The following is a 25,502-nucleotide window of genomic DNA, read 5'->3' as shown; positions in this document are numbered from 1 at the left end:
AAAATATGAGGATATTAGAAGTTACCTCGGAGTTCCATGACCTGTATAAAAACACTCGGCCTTCGGCCTCGTGTTTTTATATGGTCATGAAACTCCTCGGTAACTTATAATATCCTTATATTTTACAAGAGGGGGTACTTTATTCACTATATATTATATGTATATTTTTTGCACTTTGCACAATGCCCTCTGTAGCTGATGAATTGTACAATACAATTCTACCTACATGCAGCAGCACTGACTTTGTGAGAGGCCCCCCTTACCTGTAACTTGCAAGTAATTCTGAGATTGTACCAGTAATACCGGGAGGATATTATGAGTATTTCCTTTAGTCATTAATTAATAGTTAGATTAAGTTATGCAAGAAAAGTTTAATCTATTCATGTAATGTGAGAACAAATTTAAACCATCATCATGTGATGCACGAAAGGTCCATTTTACTAAATTAAAGAACTAGAATTGTGAAAATCTACTCCAGTCATAGTATTGGGTATGTTATAGCAGTTGAAATAGATCAAAACCCTAAAAATGAATATGATTAAAAATGCCATATTTTACATACTTTTTATACTTATTGCACCAGCCTAAAGTTTCAGTTTCTCAAAAGCAGCAATGATCCAGGACTTTAGACTTGTTGCCATCTTGGAAAGTGTCTTTAATACTCAAACGCTCAGTGGGCTCTGAGCAGCTGTTGAGAAGCTAAGCTTAGGGGTTGACAAAAATTATGAAGCAGAAAATGAGGTTGGTCTGTAATATAAGCTGATGCTACAGGGCTGATTATTATATTCTGATGCTAGTTACACTGGTTTCTGTGCTGCCATGTAATTATTTGTGATAATTATTAATCAGTATTATACTGTGACATTTATATTCTGTGTGTACTGTATATTGTAAGTCTGTCCCTAAGCTCAGTAAGCGACAGCAGCACAGAGCATGTGCAGTGAATCAGCAGAAAAGTAGATGGGGAGCTACTGGGGCATCTTTGGAGACACAGATCTTCCCTGCTAAAGGGCTGTGGTTGCCTTGGGTTGGTATAGAAACCCAAACCCATGATGTAAAACATTTCTGGCTACTTCTTTAAGCTTTAGTTCTCCTTTAAACAAAATATTTACACCTATTATTATAATCAATGAGAAGTGATTTAAGTCATATAAAGTTGTGCATGCATATTTTAAAAGTTTCAGATTCTTGACACTTAAATTGTTTCAAAAAAGAAAATATTTTAACCATTATACTGACCCTAATAGGCATCAGAAGAGACAGGAGATTGTGAAACACTGGTTTTGATGGCGGCAAGAAGTGAAAATGAGGAAACTGCAGATGGAGAGTCTTACACTGAGAAATACACATGGGGGGTATTGCAGGTGGAAAATATACTGAGCCTTGAGCGGCTCAGGCAGGTAGGTAGCGACATAATGGGTATATTCCTGTGTTCATAACAAATGATAGATATTAAAATGTCAGGTCCAGTTGGCTTAAATGGAATGTGCCAGCAAGTGCCAGGGCTAGTGCTGTTAAAAAGCAGGTTTTAGAAATCAGCTATACTTTATTGAGCGTGTGGTGTACACTTTAAACGTGTGTAAGGACAACTGCATATAGGACTTTTTTTAAAACCCAACAGTTGTTACGGAGAAAACCATGGTAATGTGAATAACAAGAATCTTGTGTTATTTGTGACATTGCACCCAGTCAGTTCAGGAACATTTTTTTTACAGTGAATCTTTTTGATATTTATTTGAAAATCTCGTTATATGTAATAAAAAAGAGTAGCTTGTCTGTATCTGGAAATAAGCTTGTTAACAGAAATGGTTCTCTCCTCATAACATAGTCTGTCACTGTTAAAGAAGCTCTGTCGAAGCTCATCCGAAGAAGCCTCAGCACACCCAACATGCACAATGGCGGCTATGCTTTTCCTTCATGGATCATAATCTCCCTTTACAAAATCCATTCCTCTGCGTCTCAGATAAATACAAATACCATCATATTCCGCAGTCAGGCTGCATAAACTACCAATCCCACCAAAATGCAAGTGTATATTTGTACTGGAATTCTGTGGCTGGGAAGTTCATTCTGTTTTAGTCCTGATGTTACAGCTCCTATCATTCCCTGCAGTCTTTAGTATACGCTAGGATATGCATTCATGAGCAGCAGTCATTTATAATACCTTATACTAACCTTGATGCAAAGTGGCCCACTCTTGCTGCTGTGCAAAGACTAAAAGCAGGTCCAATCATTCAGTTTGTAAACAACAGGGGGCATGGCTTGTGTGTGGCTGCAGCTAAGGACGTGGTCCTGTGGAACATATTTAGTACTAGTATATAAAGTATTTGCAGCTTTTGTACATCAGCAGTGTATTTTGTTCTTGTTATCTTTATATTCATTTTAGTATGCTGTAGAGAGTGATATTTTTTATTTGTGTTAGTTTTTTATTCAGCAGCTATCCAGCTTGCAATTTCACAAATTTTTTTTTTCTTCTAGCCGTCTTGACCTAATTGCTGGTGACGAAGATGACAAGGTAGAGACTATGAAGGCTAATTTTATTGCAAGATGTAAATTCTTCTGTAGTTAAATGTTGCAGAGTCTCCGTTGTTCGTATTTACTTCACTGTAGTATGCATAAACAAAATCAAAGAGATGTGTTGAAAGGATTAAAAAATGCTAAGTGGAGGCAGAGCAAAACACAAAATGCTTTTAGGCTAATACCATATGGGGAAATACCCAAAGCCCATTTAAATGTAAACAGAGTTGGGGAGCAACACAAGAATGAAAAAAAGTCTCTGGGTGCCAAATAAGTGCTATGATTGGCTATTCCGTAACTCCCATGTGGACAGGCAGCCTACAGAAGGTTCTGTATGGCAGTACAACTAGTTTTTGTACAACCAAAACTTACATTCAAGCCTGGATTTAAAAAAAAATAAGCACCTTATTGAAGCCACTAAGTGCAACATCCAAGGGGTTGGTGAGCAACATGTTGCTCATGAACCACTTGTTGGGGGCCACTTATCTATGGCATATCTTGGCAGGGTATTTAAAGGAGAAGGAAAGGTTAAAACCAAGTAAACCTTATCCACCTAAATACACCAGTAAATCCTCACGTAGTGCTGCTCTGAGTCCTCTGTTAAAAGAAACACATCATTTCTTTCCTTCTATTGTGTACACATGGGCTTCTGTATCAGACTTCCTGTTTTCAGCTTAAACCTCCTTGCCCTGGGCGTGAGCATGCTCAGTTTACTCCCCTTCCCCCCTCCCTTCTCTGCTGTAATCTGAGCCCAGAGCTATAAGTGATCAGGGAGAGACTCAGGCAGGAAGTGATGTCACACCAAGCTAATACTGCAACTGCTATACTAAACAAACAGGGAGGTTCTAGAGCTGTTTACTCAGGTATTGTAAAACATTCTACAGAATAAATATAGCATTCTAGCTTGCACTATTGCAGCTAATCTATTGGCAATAAAATGCCTCCATAGCTTTCCTTCTCCTTTAAAAAATGGCAAAACAAGCAGCTATTGAAATACACTTTGTGTTATTAACTGTAAAATAGATAAAAGTATATGAATGCACCAATTCCAGGATTTGGTTTGTTTTGGAGTTCAGTCTTTGAAGCCTGAAAGTCATATAACTGTAAAGCACTGTAAAGCAGATAGTTTCAGTTTGGTATCTCTTGTTGAAATGACAAAACGATAAATAGCCAGGAAGTTTGACAAGAAAAATCAATTTGAATTGGTAATTCTCTCCCTAGGTGTACACAACACTTTTCTTGTATTAAAGGAGAACTAAACTCTAAAAATGAATGTGGCTACAAATGCCATATTTTATATACTTAACTTATTGCACTATCCTATTTTAGCTTCTCAATAGCAGCACTTCAAACTTGTCACAGGGGGTCACCATCTTGGAAAGTGTCTACGACACTCACATGCTCAGTGGGCTCTGTCAGCTATTGAGAAACTAAGCTTAGGGGTTGTCACAAATTATCAAACAGAAAATTAGGTTTGCCTGTAATATAATCTGATGCTACAGGCTGATTATTAAATTCTGATGCTAGTTGCACTGGTTTCTGTGCTGCCATGTAGTAATTATCTGTATTCATTACTAATCAGTCATATATTGTGACATTTCTATTCTGTATATACAGTATATTGTGAGTGGGTCCCTAAGCTCAGTAAGTGACAGCAGTACAGAGCATGTGCAGTCAATCAACAAAAAAGAAGATGGGAAGCTACTGGGGCACATTCAGAGACACAGATCTTTATTGCTAAAGGGCTCTGGTTGCCTTGGGCTCGTGGAGAAACCCAAAACATAATATACAACATTTCTAGCCTACTTCTTTAGTTAAGCAATGTCTGCTCGCTGTTATGTACATAATAAGAAATCTTACACAGGCTTAAACAGTTGGTTGAACAGTCACACTCTCTAAGCCACTTCATCTCTAGTCTTTTCCAATTCTAATACCACATTTCTTCCTTCAGAAAAATACATCACAAAATGTTTCTGTAATCCCTTAAACAGATGATAAACTTTATCTCTTGTGGGTATACACCCTACTAACACCATCTGTATTTCACTACTCTGACTATGTAACCAGTTTGAAATTTGCAAGAAGATACAGTAAAAGTTGAAGTTGTAGAAGGCCAACAGGGGTAGGGTTTAGTAAAAAGGTTTTCCCTAGACGTACTCCATGTCATCACGTTACGGGATAGCCCCTCCTCCCTGCTCCCATTAGAAGGAACCTCCCCAAGCCTTTAAAAGGCCAACCACACCCACCTACTGGCGTCTTTTTTTTCCTTCTCTTATGCTCTTGGCTTTGTTCTCTGAACAAATGCCTCAATCATTAGAAGCAAATTTTTGTTTTTCTCTTTTTATGCCTAGGAAAGCATTAGGCCTGCCCCAAGGGCGTCCTAGGGACAGGGGTTTTGGTCCATGGGACCTTTTTTTCCCCCCAGCACACTACCTCAGACCTGGAGTCTTCTGAACTTCAGCTCTTGAATCAGGTAAGGCACTGAGGTGCAATGTTGGCTACTCCTTGTCTTCCTGTATTTCAGTTGCCTTCCCGTATTGCTATCAAGAGCATTGGGTGGCAGGTGCTTGCCCCCCCATTCGTGTGCCCTCCCGACCTGCCCAGAGGGCGTCCGGCGGCAGTGGTGTATGTGGCCCCTAAACCCCATTTTTATGGATGGGCGAGGGAGGTGGCAGTTAGTTTAGGCAAATTAGTTAGGGGCCTGAACCTTACTGCCCCCTGTTACTTTTGTTTTATTTTTGTTTTAATGGGGGCAGGTCATGGCCAACTGCCTCCCTCAACAGACTTTCCTAAGGTGGAGGTAGTTAAAATAATAATAATAAAAAAAATAAAAAAAATATAAAAGAAGTTTCGCTATAGGCTTCATATTATAGCAAACTTGGGCCTAATTATCCAATTTGCCTCAGTATAACCTACGCAGTTGCTTTGGGTTCCCTGCCTATGCAGACACCAGCTGAGTATAATCAACCCCCCACTGAGTGCAGACACCAGCTGAGTATAATCAGGTCCAGCTAAAGCAAGTGGAGATGGCTCCGCCCACTCTCTAACTCAGCAAGCGAGGAAGCTGCAGCCTCAGGTAAGTCCTGCTGTTGTCAGTAAACTTTTGAGGCCTGTTTTCCTGTTAACAATAGTGTCCTGGAATTTGTGGCATTAAGGGGTCAGCTTCCAGCCTTGCATAATGAGCAGCAGGTAAGAAGTGTCTCCATATGCTGTTCTGCAGTGTACTAAGTCTAACTAACTGCTTGCATGCTATATATTCATATGCTTATCTGCACTGTGCCTGGTTATGATTTTTTCCTGCCTGAAAGCAGTAGCCCGCCTGAAACCAGTAGCCCTTATACAAATAGATAATTAGGCTAACATTCTTTTATGCTGACAAGTATTGTATACTGTCAGGCTGGGTGCTGAATTCAGGCCATTTACAAATAGGACACCAGTAGCCCTATTGAATATGGATCCCTGGGCTGGGGGGCTGCTAGGCTCTGATATATACTTGCTATAAACATCAGATAATCCATAATATGTATTGCGCTATTTATGTTCGGCATTCTATGTTTTGGCTATTACTCACATAGAACAGGTAGCCATAATGGAGGTCGAGCAAAGGTCTGGCTGAATGCTAGGGCCCGATATAAGCTTGCTCTATGCAGCAGCTAATCTAAACTATGGACCTCATGTTTCTGTGATTGTGCCTTTGCTCCTATTTTGTTCTACAGCTTAAGCTCTGGCTATTGCTCACAGGTAAAACATGGCCCTACAGGATGTAGAGCACAGGTCTGGCTGGCTGCTAGGCCCTGAGACATGCTTGCTCGAAGCAGCAGCTAATCTAACTATGTATTTCATGTTGCTGTGATTGTACCTGTGCTACTATTTTGTTATACAGCTTATGCTCTGGCTATTGCTCACAAAGAACATGTAGCCCTGCGAGATGTAGAGCACAGATCTGTCTTGCTGCTAGGCCCTGACACATGCTTGCTATAAGCAGCAGCTAACCTAACTATGTATTACATGTTTTCTGCAGTTTACGATTTGGCTATTTCTCATATGGAACAAGTAGCCCTAATGGATGTAGAGCACAGGCCTTTTGAGTTCCTAGGCCCTGAGATATGCTTGCCCTAAGCAGCAGCTAATATAAACTATGTATTCATGTTACTGTGATTGAATCTGTGCTTATATTTTCTTCCGCAGTATATACCCTGGCTATGGCTCACCTAGAATAGGTAGCCCTAAGGTATGTAAAGCACAGGCCTGGGAACGGCTAGGACCAGATTTACGCTTGCCCTAAGCAGTAGCTAATATTTTATGTATTACATGTTGCTGTGATCATATCTGTATGCTCCTATTCTCTGCAGTATGGTATGCTCTAATTATTGCTCACCTTGAACCAGTAGCTCTAATAGATGTAGATCACTGGACTGGGTAGCTATGAAGGTCTGATATAGGTTTGCTCTGACTGCAGCTAACCTAAACTATGCATTACATGGGGTTGTAATTGTTTCTGGGGTACATTCAGGTTTAATCCAGATGAGTACCTACATATGAAGGTCTTTTCATTCCATGGCATTGCTCCTGGGATAAAATAGGGCTTAATAAATTAAGCACTAGGCAATATTTTTTCCCGATGGCAGGTAAGCTTAACTTTGTCTTGATAAACACTACAGGAGTTCTGAAGCCTGTCTGTCATAAGGATTGCTGGGTTAACAATAACCACAGGTATGTACTACTTTTGGGACCATTTAATGTAAATTTTTCCAGATTCAGCAGCCTTGTATCACTGCCTGAACGAATGGAGGACCAGATAATTGCTTTGCCCAGTCAATTGTGCGGTTTATTACTACCCACGCAGCTCGAGTTCTGGGGTCGGGTACTGTGCTCTACCAGGAGCTTAGGACACTAACCGAGGTACATATTATTATCACATAATTTAATATATGCTTGCACCATGGCCCACATCCGGCAGGGGGATTCTACTGCCTTCAGAACAAATGCTCAATTAATGGATAAGCTCCATAATACAACTGGTCTACCAAGCAACATATATGTTTGCATCTATAAGAGGGCCATAGGCAGGTGCATATATTTTAATACTAAGGCATGTATATGAGGGTGTATATATGTTTGCACAGATATCTATATATGATTTGTGTCCTTGGGATGGGTTCTTTTTTGGAACCAGAAACGTTGGCTCAATAAACCTTTATTTTTATGCAACAGATTCCTGGAACAATCAGTACTTGAACTCTTCATCCATAAATTTCACTATAGCAGCCAGGACATCTGGCTAGTTTCTAGGGGTGCAACCTGTGGAAATTCCATATTCATAGGTTTAAGGAAGAACAAGGTATACAGTTCTTTATGCTTGGCTGAAGGATCCCCAGATGTATCTCTACCGTTTTCTAGGGTGACTCCTTGGTGCCTCCTACAAATTAGAGAGGGGAGCCACTACCCAGTGTTATTCCTATACTATTTCTACTGATATTCTTAATGTCAGGATAGATGGGACATTTTATCTGCCAATACAGGGTGTCTATAGAGACAGGGTACACATACATATCAGGCCACTGGGAATTTGCATAAGGTATATATTTCAAACCAAGGGTTTTCAGGCTATAGGAGTCCTCAAAGTGTCTTGTTAGTCCTTAGGGATGACCTCTGTTCAAGTCTGGCCCAGGATAGGGATATTCTGCTTATACTACCTTATACTATCAACAAAACAAGACGGCTTTGTGACTTAAGGCTCTGTGTCCAGAAGGCACTTATTTTGGGCCCATTTATTTTATTTATTTATTTATTTTTTTTTTTTTTTCTTCAATTTCTCAATCCCCTAGTTAGTGGGTTTTTCTTTTTTAGAATACAGGGCCAGCTGTTCTTCCACACCAGATAGGTATCTGATTGGACAGCAGATGGAGGCATCCTAGGAGTGTTAATTTATTTTTCGTCTCTATGTCTGTGCCCTCTTGGAACACCAGCAGTTTTGGATCTTTCCTCCTCAGTTACATACTACAGTTGCTACCTGTCCTATTGCTTTGGCCGAGAATGTACTTGGCTCTTCTGAGCAGGATCAGAGTCTTCCCTTAAGTGGGACAGTTGCAGTCATTACAGTAGAGTGTAATCTCTTACCACTTCCAGTCATTAATTTCATTGAGAATGAATTAAGGATATTTTATGTATCTGTCCTACAGGTTTGTCTAGCGTCAAAGGGGAGGTTTGGAAGTATTTTTTTGTCTGTTTTGACCATGTCTGTCACATTGTTCCCTATACTAGGGTTATTACATTTACACCTGCTGAAAATTGTGTCTGAAACATTTGCACAGAGCTGAATGTCCCTTCCAGATACAACACTCCTATTATCCTAGTTTGTTCTCGGATTCACATTCCTGTGCCACTCCTGATACATATGATCCAGCATGACTCTAGTAGATCAGAGGCCCTTCTGACACTTACTGGAACATCCATAGGGTTCCTCCAGTTCCAAGGTCAGCCTCAACGATTAAATATGTAGTATAGTTGATTCCACATATAAATGGGTCCCTTATGGGTAGAAAGAACACAGGTTTGTGGGTGACTGTAAACATTTATCCAGGGCATATAATCTGCCTCCATAAATCTTGGAATTAGTCCTTTAGTTGCACGGTGGTTATTGGGATCTGTAACCTTAGGGGTATTCAGTTATACCACTCAGAGTACTAGGTTGGGTCAACCAACAGGGGCTCTTTCTTAGGTACTGTAGTTGCTCAACTCTTTACAGTTAATTGAGTCTACCTCATCACAGGACCTTACACAGTGTAAGGAATTCTAATCCCAATTATTTTCTCAGGTGCCCTTGTCCGATCTTTAGGATCTGTTTTCTGTTAGAACAGTCCTGACTAACATGCATTCTGATATGAAGATATTTATGGTACTGGACTTGGGTACCTCAGGGTACATTGGATATCCTACATTTAGGGATATATCCTAAGCAGATCATTCCTATTTTGTGTCCGTTTTGGGTTCTTACTCCTACCAAGTGTTTCTTACAGGTACCTTACAATTTGCACTGAAATTAGGCATACATGTGATGAATGCTTTTGGTGAGTAGGAGAGTAAGTATTTCAGCTTGCTGAATTCACCTTTTACAGGACTGTCTTCCTCTCTCTCTCTCTCTCTTCTGGAGGGTGAAGTGGTGGTTAGTGAGCTAACTTGTTCCTCACTCTCAGTGGGCTAACATCTCTCTCTCTCGCGCTCTCTCTTTTTCTCTATAGTATAGGCTATATTATAGCTCTATTCTTAGCCTGGTGAACTTATTCTGGGGTTTTCACCTGGACTCTCTATATTAAAGTAAGGAGTTTGCATGATGGTGGACTATCTAGTCAGAGATACTCCTTTCCTTATTACAGTTTCTTCTTAAAGCATATTCCCTCCCATGGGATAACGTTAACTTGCTATGTCCCATAACGTGATGACATGGAGTACGTCTAGGGAAAAAGGAAGATTATTTCATACTTACCGAGATCTTCCTTTCCTAGACGTACTCCATGTCATCACACCCGCCCTTTCTTTTCCGGTAATTTAAGAGCTTGTTACAAAGATGCCGGTAGGTGGGTGTGGTTGGCCTTTTAAAGGCTTGGGGAGGTTCCTTCTAATGGGAGCAGGGAGGAGGGGCTATCCCGTAACGTGATGACATGGAGTACGTCTAGGAAAGGAAGATCTCGGTAAGTATGAAATAATCTTCCTTTATCTTGGGCCTGGTCCCCTCTCAGGGTTAGTATAAGTGGAGTGAGCATTGTGAACTGTTGTTATGCCCATGGGCAGATTCTCAATAAGGCTTGGGGAGGCTAAGCCTCCCCAAACCTGCCTGACAATAAATAAGAAGGAAAATTGCTGCAGTTTTACAATTTTGCTGGTAGAAAGCCTGTCTCCATTAACACAGCTCAAATATTATGTAACATATGCTGCAGTCTCAGTGCTAGTACCTTTAAAGCTTAAGTCCCGGTACAGCTTTGTGGAATCCGATTGGTTGGAGGTAAATACTGTGACCCTTCTTCCAGCCAATCCTGTTTCTGTTTCCTCGACTTGGACTTTGAGGCAAAAAATGAGCAGCCGGGATTGAAGTACAGCAGTAACTATCCCTCCTGGTTCTTACATCTATGACTCTAGCAGCAGCAGGTCAGAAAGAGAGCAAGGTTGCTTTTTGTGTGGAAATAGAGCAAATGGCAGAGAAGTTACATGGTGGGACAGAGTAGAGAAGAACAATGAAAAAAGTAATGTTAACAGAAGTTGAAGAAAACTGAATGATAGAAATGTGTGCAGAGTGGGATAAGAAACTGGAATACTGTATACAGAAAAGGGGCACATACTGTATATATATATATATATATCTATATATGTAAAGAACATGGAAATGAGGAGTGTGGCTGATGTATGGTTGTCATATATTTTGTTTTAATGATGAGACTAATCTGTCCCGTTTCGCCAAAAAAATTTGCGAAACTGCAAAAAAATTTGTGAAATGGATAAAGATTTGCAAAATGCATCAAAGTCAATGGGCGTGAAAATGTTTTGTGTGCCAGAATTTTTCTCACTCTAAATGCATTAAAGTCAAAGGGAATTTTTGCTTATGGTGATTATTTTGTCTCTGAGAATTTTCTTTTCTTTTTTGTCGCATTGAATTTTTCCAAGAATCCATGGCTAGCGAAAACATTTGCTCGTCATTGTCTTTGTACATTTATAAATGAAGGTCAGATTCACCCATCACTTTAAAGTATATGATTGAGGGCCTGTGATTCATGTTCATTTATGCCTTGCAGTGCTCTACAGTGGCAAATATATCTTCATTTTATTCTAACAGCACTGTGATGGTGTGTGGGTACCAGTGCTTACTGCCAATCACTTCATGTGTGTCGGGTGCCAGTATCCACTTTAATGTATAACTTGCTTATGGCACCGGTATCCACTGCTTCTCTTTACATAATGTGCTTGGGGTGTCAGTATCAACTGCTTGTCAGGTCTGGAGTATCTGGTTATTCCGGGGAATGTCAGAGGGGCTTTTATAAATCCTGTATTATATTTTGGGCTTGTGATGTACTGCTTTGGTCTCAGAGAAAACTGGTTGATTATAAATCTCAAACCACACATGGCTAGTGCCTACAGATATAGGATCCATTATCCAGGAAACCCGTTATCTTAATGACAGGAATGTCATCTCCCATAGACTCCATCAATGTATAATATTATGGTGATGCCATGACTTTTTTCTCTAATGGTATTTTGTGCTATATGTATAGGATCTGTTATCCAGAAACTTGTTTTCCAGAAAGGATATCTCCCATAGACTCCATTATAATCAAATAATTCAAATCTTTAAAAATTATTTCTGTTTTCTTTGTAGTAATGAAACGGGACCTTGTAGTTGATCCAGACTGAGATATAATGAAGCCTAACTGGATGCAAAATAATCCTATTGGTTTAATTAATGTTTAATTTTTTTTAGTAGACTATGGAGATCCATATTACAGAAAGACCCTTATACGGAAAACCTCAGGTCCCGAACATTCTGGATAACACGTCCCATACTTGTACTAACACTAAACTCATTTAGACTAATTTACCTAGGGCTTCATGCTTCAGGGGCCCATCAGTTTATAGTTTTCAGCTCTCAGCTTTAAAGTGGTTGTTCATCTTTGAGTTAACTGTTACTATGTTGTAGAGAGTGGTATTCTAAGAAAATTTGCTATTGGTTTTCCTTTTTTATTTTGTGTCAGTTGTTTCGCTTTTTACTCAGCAAATCTTCAGCAATTTCAGCAGTCTGTTGCTAGGGTCCAAATTCCCCTAGCAACTATGCATTGTTTTGAATAAGAGACTGGAATATGAATAGGAGAGGCCTGAATAGAAAGATGAGGAATAAAAATCAGCAATAACAATACATTTGTAGCCTTACATAGCATTTGTTTTTAGATGGGGTCACTGACCCCCATTTGAAAGTTGGAAAGAGTTGAAGGCAAATAATTTGAAAACTATAAAAAATAAATAACGAAGACCAAATAAAAAGTTGCTTAGATCTGGCCATTCTATAACATACTAAATGTTAACTTAAATGTGAACCTCCCCTTTAAGTGTTTTAAGTCAGCTTGTGAGTGCAGTTTCCTTTAGCCTCCCCAAACAAAAAAATCACCCTCCGCCCATGGTTATGCCGTGTATATAGGGGTGTACATGATCACATATAGTAAATATGGGCCGACACACCAAAATTGTATATTAATTCTACCAGAAAGGATCAAGTTTGGGTCTTGTCTTTGTGTAAGTTATAAGGGGCCAGACATTCTCTAACCAGAAAGTCATGTGGGTTTCTAGTAATAAGAATAACCACATAGGTATAATTGTTGACTTTAAGAAGGGATTAATTACAGGTCTAGGCTCTAGGTTGCCAGTTGTGTAGAAAATGCTAGATGTGCTCCAATACCTGTTCCTTGTGTCATTCCAGTTTATTACACAAAACTTAATTCATGGATTTATTTCTTTTGAGTTCTTTGTATTTGTGGATTACTTGGGTTGTTAGCGACATCTGGGGGTAGATTTATCAAAGGTCGAGGTGACTTTTTGAATGAAAAAAAATTAGGGATGCACCGAATCCACTATTTTGGATTCGTCCGAACCCCCGAATCCTTTGTGAAAGATTCGGCCGAATACCGAACCCTGATTTGCATATGCAAATTACAGGTGGGAAGGGGTAAAAAAAAAATTTTACTTCCTTGTTTTGTGTCCAAAAGTCACGCAATTTCCCTCCCCACTCCTAATTTGCATATGCAAATTAGGATTTGGATAAGGCCGAATCCCGAACCGAATCCTGGATTCGGTGCATCCCTAAAAAAAAAATCAAAATTTTGAGCTATTTTTGTGTACTTCAACTAGGGAATAGTCCAAATTCGATTTGAATTTGAAAAAAATTTGAATATCGAACTTTATCATGTACCGTCTCTTTAAAAATTAGAGTTCGACCATTCGCCATCTAAAACCTGCCGAATTGCTGTTTTAGCCTATGGGGGACCTCCTAGAACTTATTTGGAGTCAATTGGTAGACTTTGAAAAATCTATTTTTTTGGGGGAAAAACTTGGAATTGAATTTGACCGAATGCGCTATTCTTTCGATTCGCACAATTCTAATTTGACCAAATACGAATTTCGACGTTTCGACGTTTTTTCAATTCGACCCTTGATAAATATGCCCTCTGATGTAAATTCCGTGTCAATAGCCCCATTCAAAATGTGACGTGTTCAATACTTATTTTCCCTGCTGTATGTTATTTTATAGTGTTCACCTACTTTCTTTTTACTTTTATTCTGGAAAATATTTACTTCTTTATTGGTTGCTTAGGTTTAAAGTGAACTGCTGTTTTGTGAAACTCATACATTGAATTACTCTGTAGGGCTGGACGGAGAGTCAGTATGATGTGACAGAGTACTCTTCCAGCTATAAAGACTTACCATTCTACAACAGCCAAGTGAGTGATTCAACCAGAACATTGGTGGAGGTGAGACTCTTTCTGAAACACATGCCTCTTCGTAACAACCCACTTAAAGCATCTTATTTCAGTTCATTGAGCTACTAAAAGGTAGTAGTATAGGTAGAATTGAATAAAGGAGTTAAACGAAAAGAAGCCTAAAATTAAAGTACATTTTGTTATTTTACATGTATGGTATTTGTATTTGGAGAATCAGCTGGCTGTATAAATTACAGTAAATAACCAATATATTGCAGTATGCACTGATAGCTTCTTATATGCTTCTTTTTATTACTGTAGTGTTTCAGCCTGTTGGACTCCATATGATCACTTCTTCATTGGCTTTTCTGTGCTACAGAAAATGCAGACATTTACTGGCAGGGTCAGAGCTACATCTTACTGTGCTGCTTACAAGCTGCCAACCTTGATCACTCCTTACACAGAATTGTGTGAACCTTAACAATGCTTAGAGAAAGTGCACATGATTCTGTGTAAGAAGCAGTCAGAGGAACCGCTAAGCAGTACTGCAACACAGGACTAAGGGAGGCAACAATCCAGGAAAGACAGTTAAGGCTTTATAGGATATAACGAAAAATGCTGTCCCATCATGTTGTAGACATCGGTAGACTCGGTAGACTCCACTGCCAGTCCTTTGACCCCGAGCTGCTGATACTTTTTTTTAGGTTATTGGCTGCAGTGGGAAGTAAAGGGCAGAAAGTAAGAGACAAATGGCTTATATGGGTGCAGAATTAAAATTTTATTCTTGAGCCTTGTCTTTTATCCATTTTAATATATAAGCACAGGGGGCAACAAAAGACTTGAAATGATATAAAGAGCAGATCACAGAGAGGCTGGGTCTCTCAGAAGTAAATAATGGGGAGGGGCACCCCACTATGTGACACACTGTACAGGCAAATATTGCATGAATTTAACTATAATGTTCCTTAAAAGGATGGTTCCCCATCTTCATTATATATTATTTATAGTTTTTTGATTATTTGCCTTTTTCTTCTGACTCTTTCCAGCTTTCAAATGGGGGTCATTGACCCCATCGAAAAAGCAAATGCTTTTTTGGGGTTTTCTAGATAAGGGATCTTTCCATAATTTGGAAAAATTATTTAAAAATTAATTAAACCCAATAGGATTGTTTTGCGACCGATATTAATTTATGCACCTTAAAGCGGTTGTTCACTTTGAGATACCGGTTTTTTAGAAGGGAGTCAGCGACGCCCATTTGAAAGCTGCAAAGCGTCAGAAGAAAAAGGCAAATAACTATAAAGCCATAAAAAATAAATAATGAAAACCAATTTAAAAGTTGCTTAGAATTGGCCATTCTATAAAATAAAAGTTACCTTGGTGAAAGGGTGAAAAACCGCCTTTAACTGCCATTAATTTCAAGGTACAGTTTTATTATTAGATAAAAGAAGGAAATCATTTGTAAAAATCATAATTATTTTCTTATAATGGGAGATGTCCTTACTGTAATTCAGAGCTTTCTGTATAACAGCTTACAGATAAGGGACATGGCACGTTGGTCTGTTATTTGTCCCTTTTAGTAAATAAAGACCATTATGTTTAACTATAAGTGGTGTAAGTGACATTATTTCATTTTTTTTAGGCAGTGTACCAGACACTACACATGCTTTAAGCCCATTCAAAACATTCACTCATCAACCACCAAAATTCTTCAAGCCATTGATGAAAGCCAGCCTCTCCTCAGTCAAGAGGTACAGAACCTTGGCTCTATATTTAATGTGGCCACAGTGCAGAGCTTTTCTTTACGCATTCATTAGTCATTTATATAAAATACTACCGGCAAATTGCTATTTTAAAATGTGCAGCTGCCATCTCTTGGCTTCTAATAATGAGACAGAATAATCTTCTAATGGCAGTGGGTCGCCAGTGTATAATTACCTTCCTGTGTGTAATGCTGTTTTGTTTAAATGTCAAGGTAAGTTTCCTTTTTGATGTAAAGGAAAATAAGGGTATGGAATGGGTAAATGGCAAAACAGGGAAGGGTTTTTTTTCTTCCTTTATTGGAGCAATATCTTTCATTGTCTGGGAAATCCCTGAACTTGCTCGTTGTGGTGGGAACAGACCGATGCTGTGTAATGTTGAGCCCATTGGACATAGTGGCTCTAAATGGAAGGTACATTCTGCAACATTCACATGCAAGACGTTTGTATATAGAAGAATGTGGGAGGCTGTGAAACAGATCAGTGTATAAGATAGAGGTTCCACCCACCCCCAGAACATGTCTTGTGTCATTTCCATCTCTGCAGCTCAGTGCACATTGCTATCAGTTTTGTCTGGTTTAGCTGCTCTGGTGTGTATGTACTAGGGGAATATCACTGGAAGGGGGTATCAGCACACATCTAAAGTCCCTATCCACTCACACAACCCCATTGAGCACCTTTGTGTGAGACACAGTTCATATAATAACATTACTTTTGTCATTATTTATGTGACTCATTATAAGAATTAATTGTTCTCATGAATATGTTCCAAGAGAGTCTTATTAATTGCTTGTTTAGACATCTCTAGATTTGCACGTGTCACAATTATTGTGTTTTCATCTGTTTTATCACTTGCACATTTTTAAACATGTCACCGTAGTATTTGTGTTCACGTTTGCTTTTGTGCTGTGTTGTGTGTCTCAACCTTTGCAGAGCATGCCTTCATCCCAGACACTTAGCACTGGCACTGCTGTGTCGTCAGGACCTAATGACATCTGCATGTGAGTAGAAAACAATAACACTCCTGAAGATATCATTGTAAGTCTGCGTTTTGCCTTGGGTCATTGTGTTTAGACAGCGAGTACTTTTAACTCTCTGTTTTGTATTGCTGAATTGTAGACTTTGCATAGATTCTTTCTCCAGGGCATGTGTTATTCCTCCTCACATTTTCCATGCTTCCCATTCCTTTGCGATATCTCCACCATGCAGCCATTTGGTCTGCTAAAGGTAGCCAAGTCAGAGACTGGTATACACTCCTAGGGTACCTGTTAAAGGGACACTAAACCCAACCATTAAGCTGTGCCACTGTGCCCCATATTTCTTTATGGAAGTTAAAAAAAACATAATCACACATGGAAACCAATTCCCCAAAAACTTAATTACAGATGCAAGCAAATTGACCAGTGAAAATGCTAATTACCAGCACTTAGTCATCCATCTTGCTGTTTTCTTACATACAGAGATTATTGTGCCACTTTGGGTTCATTATATGACATTGGAATTAAAAATGGGAAGGAAAGACGTGTTCAGTGCTGGGAAACTGTGCTTAATGCTTCCAACTCCAAATGCAGGCACAAAGAAGATGGAGCCTGATTTACACAGAGCAGCTGGGGTTCTTATTGGAGGATTTGTTTGCATTTTAATGATGACCTGAGTGCTGGATAAAAGTTGCTTTAGCAATATGCCTTTAAGAAAACAACCCTGATGTTGCTGTTCTGAACTATAACTCCCAGCATGCCTTAACCTTGATAATATGTTAAAGGATGATAGGGAAAGTGGGTTGAGCAGTGCAGTGCAGCAGGGTTTATTGTCCTTTAAGGTGCCGCCCTGATGCTGTTAAACCCTGTGCAGGAAGCTTGCCCATAATATAAAGCACCAGTCCTAGATGCACATAAAATAAAGAAAACCTCCCTAAAGTAAACATATTCATAGATTTTATTAGCTCTAGATATTAATGTGGTAAAGAAATATACGCAGCTCATAACGAATTCCCTGAAAAGAAAGATGTATATGAATGTTCATTGCTGTATCTGTTTTTTTTTTTGTTTTGTTTTAAAGGAGTCGGAAGAAGAGGATAATGAATTTAGTGGAAGCAGTAAAAAAAGGAAAACTTTCCAGCCTTATGTCCCAGAAGAATTTGCGGATTTCAGTATTTACAATGCTAGTCTGGACAACAAGGACTGGGTCCACTCAAAAGCAGATTTTATTTGCTCTTGGCCTCTGGAGAAAGAGATTTCTCGGAGTCCCACCACCAGCAGTATTACTAGTGGCTACTTTTCTCATAGTGCATCCAACGCTACACTTTCTGACATAATGGTTCCCTCCAGTAACAGCATGGATCATTTAGTTGCCTATACTGGGGATTTTGAAAGCCGAGATGTTTAGCTTCACCATTCTGCAAATGATCATGTGTCTTACTCTCACAAGCGATCGAACGGTAGTATTTCTACAGACAACCAGCCTAACCTCATAGAAAAAAGTGCCTTTGATAAAGTGCCACATTGCAGTACTGAAACAACTGCTGCTCTCCTGTTCAGAAGTGTGTCGTGCTCTTCTGTCGACTCCCCAACCTACAAATCTAAAGTAAGCACTGTCAATTTTCTGCCCAGTTAAGTTGCCGTGGAGCACACGTGTGCTATATTAGAAGATCATTCATTCAGAGAGTTCATGGGGGCTGAAGATTTATTTTCCAATGGAGATAAAGATAGAGCTGACTGCAACTTAGTACCTGACCCCTCTAATGAAACCCCTAGCCAACACTGGCTGACAGAGGATGATCATGACTCAAACTGCCTCAGTGATGCTGCCTTGTTTAGCAAATCCCCCCTCATTTCTCTGTCGATAGTTCCCTTGAAAAAAAATAATTTACATATTTCTGACTGTGAAGATAATCCTTTCCACAACTCACTGTGTCTCACACTTGGCAATCAAGTATGCATTGGGGAGAACATAACTGGGACAGAGCGATACATTGGCACAGTCGATTTTTCACATGGTATGTGGGTTGGAATTGAGCTTCATTCTCGGCTCGGTAAGAAGAAAAAGAAGCCATTTTATTGGCCTTTTTGCTTGTATTCAGAAATATTTGCCTATCCTATGAAATAAAACCATGAAAATAGAAATATGTTTACCCCAAGGTTTATACTCCAATGTATAACACACAGCACTGCTACAAAGGAATCTTGGGGGGGAAAGCCTTTATTGGAACATATGGCTTCTGATCTGGAATGTGGCTTTCTGCTCCACAAGGAAGTCTCCTTCAGCTATCCTCTAATAAAGTTTCACCTACAAACGTTTACCTCTTTATTTTAGTTTGGCTACTTTTTCCCATGAGCATAGTTTGGAGGGCATATAGTCAAGGCTAATAAAATAGAACCACATAGTTGTGTGTCCACTGGCAATAAACCAAATTTGAGTATTTTCCTTTTTTGGTAATTTAAACAAATTAAAAACAAAAAAAAAATTAAAACAAAACTAATAACAGAACTCCATTTTACAAGGTTACATCTGGGGAAATGAAAAATCATGGAAATTTGGTGTATAGCTGTGCACGTTGTTGCCAGTTTACACATAGGGGCAAATTCAGATTCGGCGAAGTTGAGCTAGCGTTACTGCGCCAAGCAAAGCAAAGTTGCATTAGTGTTGCCTAATTGGATATGGTGGGTAGTTAAAGTTTAATGGACGTACACGTTGCAGCAAATACATTACACTACACAAGCCTGGGAAACTTTAATAAAATAAAGTTGTTATATTGCCCTACACATGAGCCCAGTGTATAGTTTATGTGCCATATGTTAGGAAATGTAGGGGGAAAGCCTGTTACCCCCCCCAAAAAAAATGTACACTCTTTTGCAGCCTATCACCCTGAAAAAGGAAAAGACGCCAGCGTTTTTTGGGACATAGAAAATGTTTAACTATTTTTTTAGGAACTCCTAACTAATCTATTGCACTTCGCCTGGTCTGAGGTGGCGAAGGCAAGTCTGGCACAAAAGGTAACGTTCAGTAAAATCCGCATCTTAGTGAATTTGCGTAGTTATGTCCCTTCACCACAGCGAAAATTCGCCTGGCGTTAGGGAGCGAAGTACCACTAGAGTCTTATCTCCTTCACTAGCGAAGTTACCGAAATAACGTCACGCTGGCGAATTTTCACCAGCTTTAGGCACTTTGCCCTTTAGTTAATTTGCCCCATACGGTCTGGGTGCATATGTCTCAGGCCTACAGCTCAAGTTGGAGGTATCTCATTATGGAGAGAACAGCAGGCATTTACAGATCCCATAGCTAGGCATAATAAAAGAACCACATACTTTATGTTAGGCAAATAGTGGACTTACAGTATTTGCCTAAAATAAAGTCTGCAGTTCATTTACTACGACTGTCTGTCGAATCTGTGAGTCTCTCGTGTTGTATCCATGGTTTAAAATTGTTAAGGACATTTAAAGGTTAAGTGTACCAGGGTAATAATAGGCTCTTTTGAGCAGGGCCCCCTTTACCTCTTGTGTGCTGCAGAATATATTTGTATTTTATAAATTAGTGTTAACAATAATTATAATAAGCACAGGGCTCTTTTCTGTGCTTTAGTAAAGGTTTCATTCCCTACCACACATGCTAACACCCCACACTAACACTTATTATTGTGAAACTCCGTAACACACACACTCAATTACAACCTTCAGGCTAAATCTATAGGCGTGCACCCATAGAAATGCATTGAAATTCGACTGTAAAACATAAACTTGAATATTAGAAATGTAAGTTTGAGGTTTCTTAGCTGTGGTTAGGCCTGGCAAATTATATTTGGGATGAATTTTCCAACTCTTGGACATTAACCATGAGTTACATCACAAATATTAGTGCCCCCTCTATAAATCGCTTTGATACTAGTCTACTTTTATATGTTGATATATAGAAAGCTACAACCAATAAAAAATAATTGTAGAGTTGATTTAAAAATAAATAAATAAAATGTTTTATTCTGATTTAAGGCAAACATGAAGGACAGTAAAAGGCAAGGAGCATTTCCGCTGCAAACCCACGCACGGCGTGTTTGTCCGTCGCAGTCGGATTACCAAAGCACTTGACTCATCACAGAGGAGCAATAGCAGCACTGCACAGGCTCAGGCATCAATGAACATAGACAAGAGGAAGAGTGCGGTGCTTCGAGACTCTTCAGCTGCCAAACCAGGAGTGAAAGCAGCCTACCTGTCTGGGGATCAGGCAGCATCTGCATTCTCTAGGAAACAGGAGATCCGCAAATCCTGGATTAAATAAGAAGCATTATTTGCACTTACTACACAATTCTTGTGTGGGAACAAATATGTTAAAAGAAAAACATGTTATACAGCTGTACAGTTTTAATTTGTTGTTCTATAACGTTTACTGGATAGAGTCAAAGACAATGTTCTAACTGTTTTTAATGTGGTCTCTACATGAAATGTCTCTGCCTTGTAGGCAGGTTGTTGCTGCACACTAAAAGCACGACTGAAAGTGAATATGTAGATAGAGGGCAGGTACTGGTCCAGTCTTACATGATATCTTGGGAGCTCTATTGTAAACAGAGAAACAAAAACTATTTTATTCAAAGAAGAAAAATAAACCATATACATATCTGTACAAATGAAAAGCTGCAGTATGTTGTTTATCTACCAAAGAGGCTGTGTCATGTGAAATGTTGGCTAATAGCATTATTTCTTGCTTTCTGTTGAGAAAGGTAGTTCTGTGGGCTTGTTAATAATAGTCACACCATTTTGCCTTGTATGTTTCTTTTTTGTCCTGCCAGAGGGGTCAATGTCGAAAGGCATATCAAGTGCCCCTTTAATCTAGGCATAATGTTTTACTCGGGACATTTGGGGGCAAACTCACTAACTAAATTCGCCAGCGACTGCTTTGCTCACATTGCCACACTTCGCCAGGCGAAAATTCACCAGGACAATTCTAATTCACTAAAATGCGAAGATGCGTCCAGGGCACCGAACGATGGCGAAGTTTCGCTAGCGTTAATTTGGTAAGCAAAGCGAAGTTGTGCTAATTTACATACGGTGTGGAAGTTAAAGTTGAATGGACGTATATGGAGCAGCAAATTCATTATATTACACAAGCCCAGGGAACCTTAATAAAAGAAAATAAAGTTGTTATAATACTATAATGCCCAGTGTATAGTTTATGTGCCATATGTAAGGAAATGTATGGGGGAAGACGGTTACCCTAAAAAGAAAATACGATCTTTTGCAGCCTATCACCCTGAAAAAACTGGTCGCCAGCGTTTTTTGGGACTTAGAAAATTTTTCCATTTTTTTTGAGGAAGTTCTATCTACTCTATTGCATTTTGCCTGGTCTGAGGTGGTGAAGGCAAGTCTGGCATCAGAGGCAACGTTCATTAAAATCCGAATCTTAGTGAATTTGCGTAGTTATGTCCATTCGCCAGGCATTAGAGTGTGAAGTAGCGCTACAGTGCATCTCCTGCGCTACTGAATTTATGCCATCGCCCATTAGTAAATTGACAAAGTCCCCCTATATATATTCTACATAGACATATAAATATTCATCGATCTAAATACACTCTGCATTGATATACATATTCATCCCTCTATATACATTCTACATAGACATATACATATTCATCCATCTCTATACACTCTGCATAGATATATATATTCATCCCTCTATATACATTCTACGTAGACATATACATATTCATCGATCTATATACATTCTACACAGACATATGCATATTCATTGATCTATATACATTCGACATAGACATATAAATATTCATCCCTCTATATATATTCTACATAGACATATAAATATTCATCGATCTAAATACACTCTGCATTGATATATGTATTCATCCCTCTATATACATTCTACATAGACATATACATATTCATCGATCTATATACATTCTACATAGACATATACATATTCATCCATCTGTATACACTCTGCATTGATATACATATTCAACCATCTATATACATTCTACACAGACATATACATATTCATTGATCTATATACATTCTACATAGACATATACATATTCATCGATCTATATACATTCTACATAGACATATACATATTCATCCATCTATACACATTCTACATAGACATATACATATTCATCGATCTATATACACTCTGCATAGATATACATATTCATCCATCTATATACATTTTACAGATATATATATTCTTCCCTCTATATACATTCTACATAGACATATACATATTCATCCCTTTATATACATTCTACATAGACATATACATTCATCCATCTATATACATTTTACATAGATATACATATTCATCCCTCTATATACATTCTACATAGACATATACATATTCATCCCTCTATATACATTCTACATAGACATATACATATTCATCGATCTATATACATTCTACATAGACATATAAATATTCATTGATCTATATACACTCTGCATAGATATATATTCATCCCTCTATATACATTCTACATAGACATATACATCCATCTGTATACACTCTGCATTGATATACATATTCATCCATCTATATACATTTTACATAGATATATATATTCTTCCCTCTATATACATTCTACACAGACATATACATATTCATTGATCTATATACATTCTACATAGACATATACATATTCATCGATCTATATACATTCTACATAGACATATACATATTCATCGATCTATATATATTCTACATAGACATTTACATATTCATCCATCTATATACATTCTACATAGACATATACATATTCATCCCTCTATATACATTCTACATAGACATATATATATTCATCGATCTATATACACTCTGGATATACATATTCATCTATCTATATACATTTTACATAGATATATTCTTCCTCTATATACATTACTACACAGAATGATACATATTCATTGTTCTATATACATTCTACATAGACATATACATATTCTTCCCTCTATATACATTCTACATAGATATATATATATTCATGCCTCTATATACATTCTACATAGACATATACATTTTCATCAATCTATATACATTCTACATAGACATATACATATTCATCCATCTATATACACTCTGCATAGATATATATATTCATCCCTCTATATACATTCTACTTAGACATATACATATTCATCGATCTATATACTGTAAATTCTACATAGACATATACATATCCATCCCTCTATATCCATTCTACATAGACATATACATATTCATCCATCTATATACATTCTACATAGACATATAAGTATTCATTGATCTATATACACTCTGCATAGATATATATATATATTCATCCCTCTATATACATTCTTCATAGACATATACATATGCATCCATCTATATGCACTCTGCATAGATATATATATTCTTCCCTCTATAAACATTCTACACAGACATATACATATTCATCGATCTATATACATTCTACATAGACATATACATATTCATCGATGGATATCATTTTACATAGAAATTAAATATTCATCCATCAATATACACTCTGCATTGATATACATATTCATCCATCTATATACATTTTACAAAGATATACATATTCATCCCTCTATATACATTCTACATAGATATATATATTCTTCCCTCTATATACATTCTACACAGACATATACATATTCATCGATCTATATACATTCTACAGAGACATATACATATTCATCAATCGATATACATTTTAAATAGGCATATAAATATTCATACCATCTATATACACTCTGCATTGATATACATATTCATCCATCTATATACATTCTTACATAGACAGAGACATATCTCATCCCTCTATATACATTCTACATAGACATATACATATTCATCCATCTATATATATTCCTACATAGACATTTACATATTCATCCATCTATATACATTCTACATAGACATATACATATTCATTCCCTCTATATACATTCTACATAGACATATACATATTCATCGATCTATATACACTCTGGATATACATATTCATCTATCTATATACATTTTACATAGATATATATATTCTTCCCTCTATATACATTCTACACAGACATATACATATTCATTGTTCTATATACATTCTACATAGACATATACATATTCTTCCCTCTATATACACTTCTACATAGATATATATATATTCATGCCTCTATATACATTCTACATAGACATATACATTTTCATCAATCTATATACATTCTACATAGACATATACATATTCATCCATCTATATACACTCTGCATAGATATATATATTCATCCCTCTATATACATTCTACTTAGACATATACATATTCATCGATCTATATACTGTACGTTCTACATAGACATATACATATCCATCCCTCTATATACATTCTACATAGACATATACATATTCATCGATCTATATACATTCTACATAGACATATAAATATTCATTGATCTATATACACTCTGCATAGATATATATATATTCATCCCTCTATATACATTCTTCATAGACATATACATATGCATCCATCTATATGCACTCTGCATAGATATATATATTCTTCCCTCTATAAACATTCTACACAGACATATACATATTCATCGATCTATATACATTCTACATAGACATATACATATTCATCCATCTATATACACTCTGCATAGATATACATATTCATCCATCTATATACACTCTGCATAGATATACATATTCATCCATCTATACTACATTTTACAAAGATATACATATTCATCCATCTATATACATTATACATAGATATATATATTCTTCCCTCTATATACA

The 25,502-nt window shown here is 37.7% G+C and overlaps 1 long non-coding RNA gene across 3 annotated transcripts; it reads left to right on the top strand.

Moving 5' to 3' along the window:
* The first annotated feature begins 5,536 nt into the window (after positions 1-5,536).
* Positions 5,537-21,034, top strand: LOC121397728. Of its 3 annotated transcripts, XR_005963872.1 has the most exons (6): positions 5,537-5,593; positions 13,920-14,024; positions 15,613-15,721; positions 16,664-16,731; positions 17,789-18,761; positions 20,713-21,034. It is a non-coding gene; the product is annotated as an uncharacterized LOC121397728 (long non-coding RNA). The 3 variants fall into 3 exon arrangements; XR_005963871.1 differs by lacking the exon at positions 20,713-21,034 and having other exon boundaries at positions 17,789-19,082; XR_005963873.1 differs by lacking the exon at positions 20,713-21,034 and having other exon boundaries at positions 16,664-16,768; positions 17,789-19,082.
* The last annotated feature ends 4,468 nt before the right edge of the window (positions 21,035-25,502 follow it).

This window comes from Xenopus laevis, chromosome 8S (assembly GCF_017654675.1).
Source record: "Xenopus laevis strain J_2021 chromosome 8S, Xenopus_laevis_v10.1, whole genome shotgun sequence".
Taxonomy (NCBI): domain Eukaryota; kingdom Metazoa; phylum Chordata; class Amphibia; order Anura; family Pipidae; genus Xenopus; species Xenopus laevis.
The sequence above is the reverse complement of the archived record's forward strand: the minus strand, read 5'-3'. Positions and strand labels throughout refer to the sequence as shown.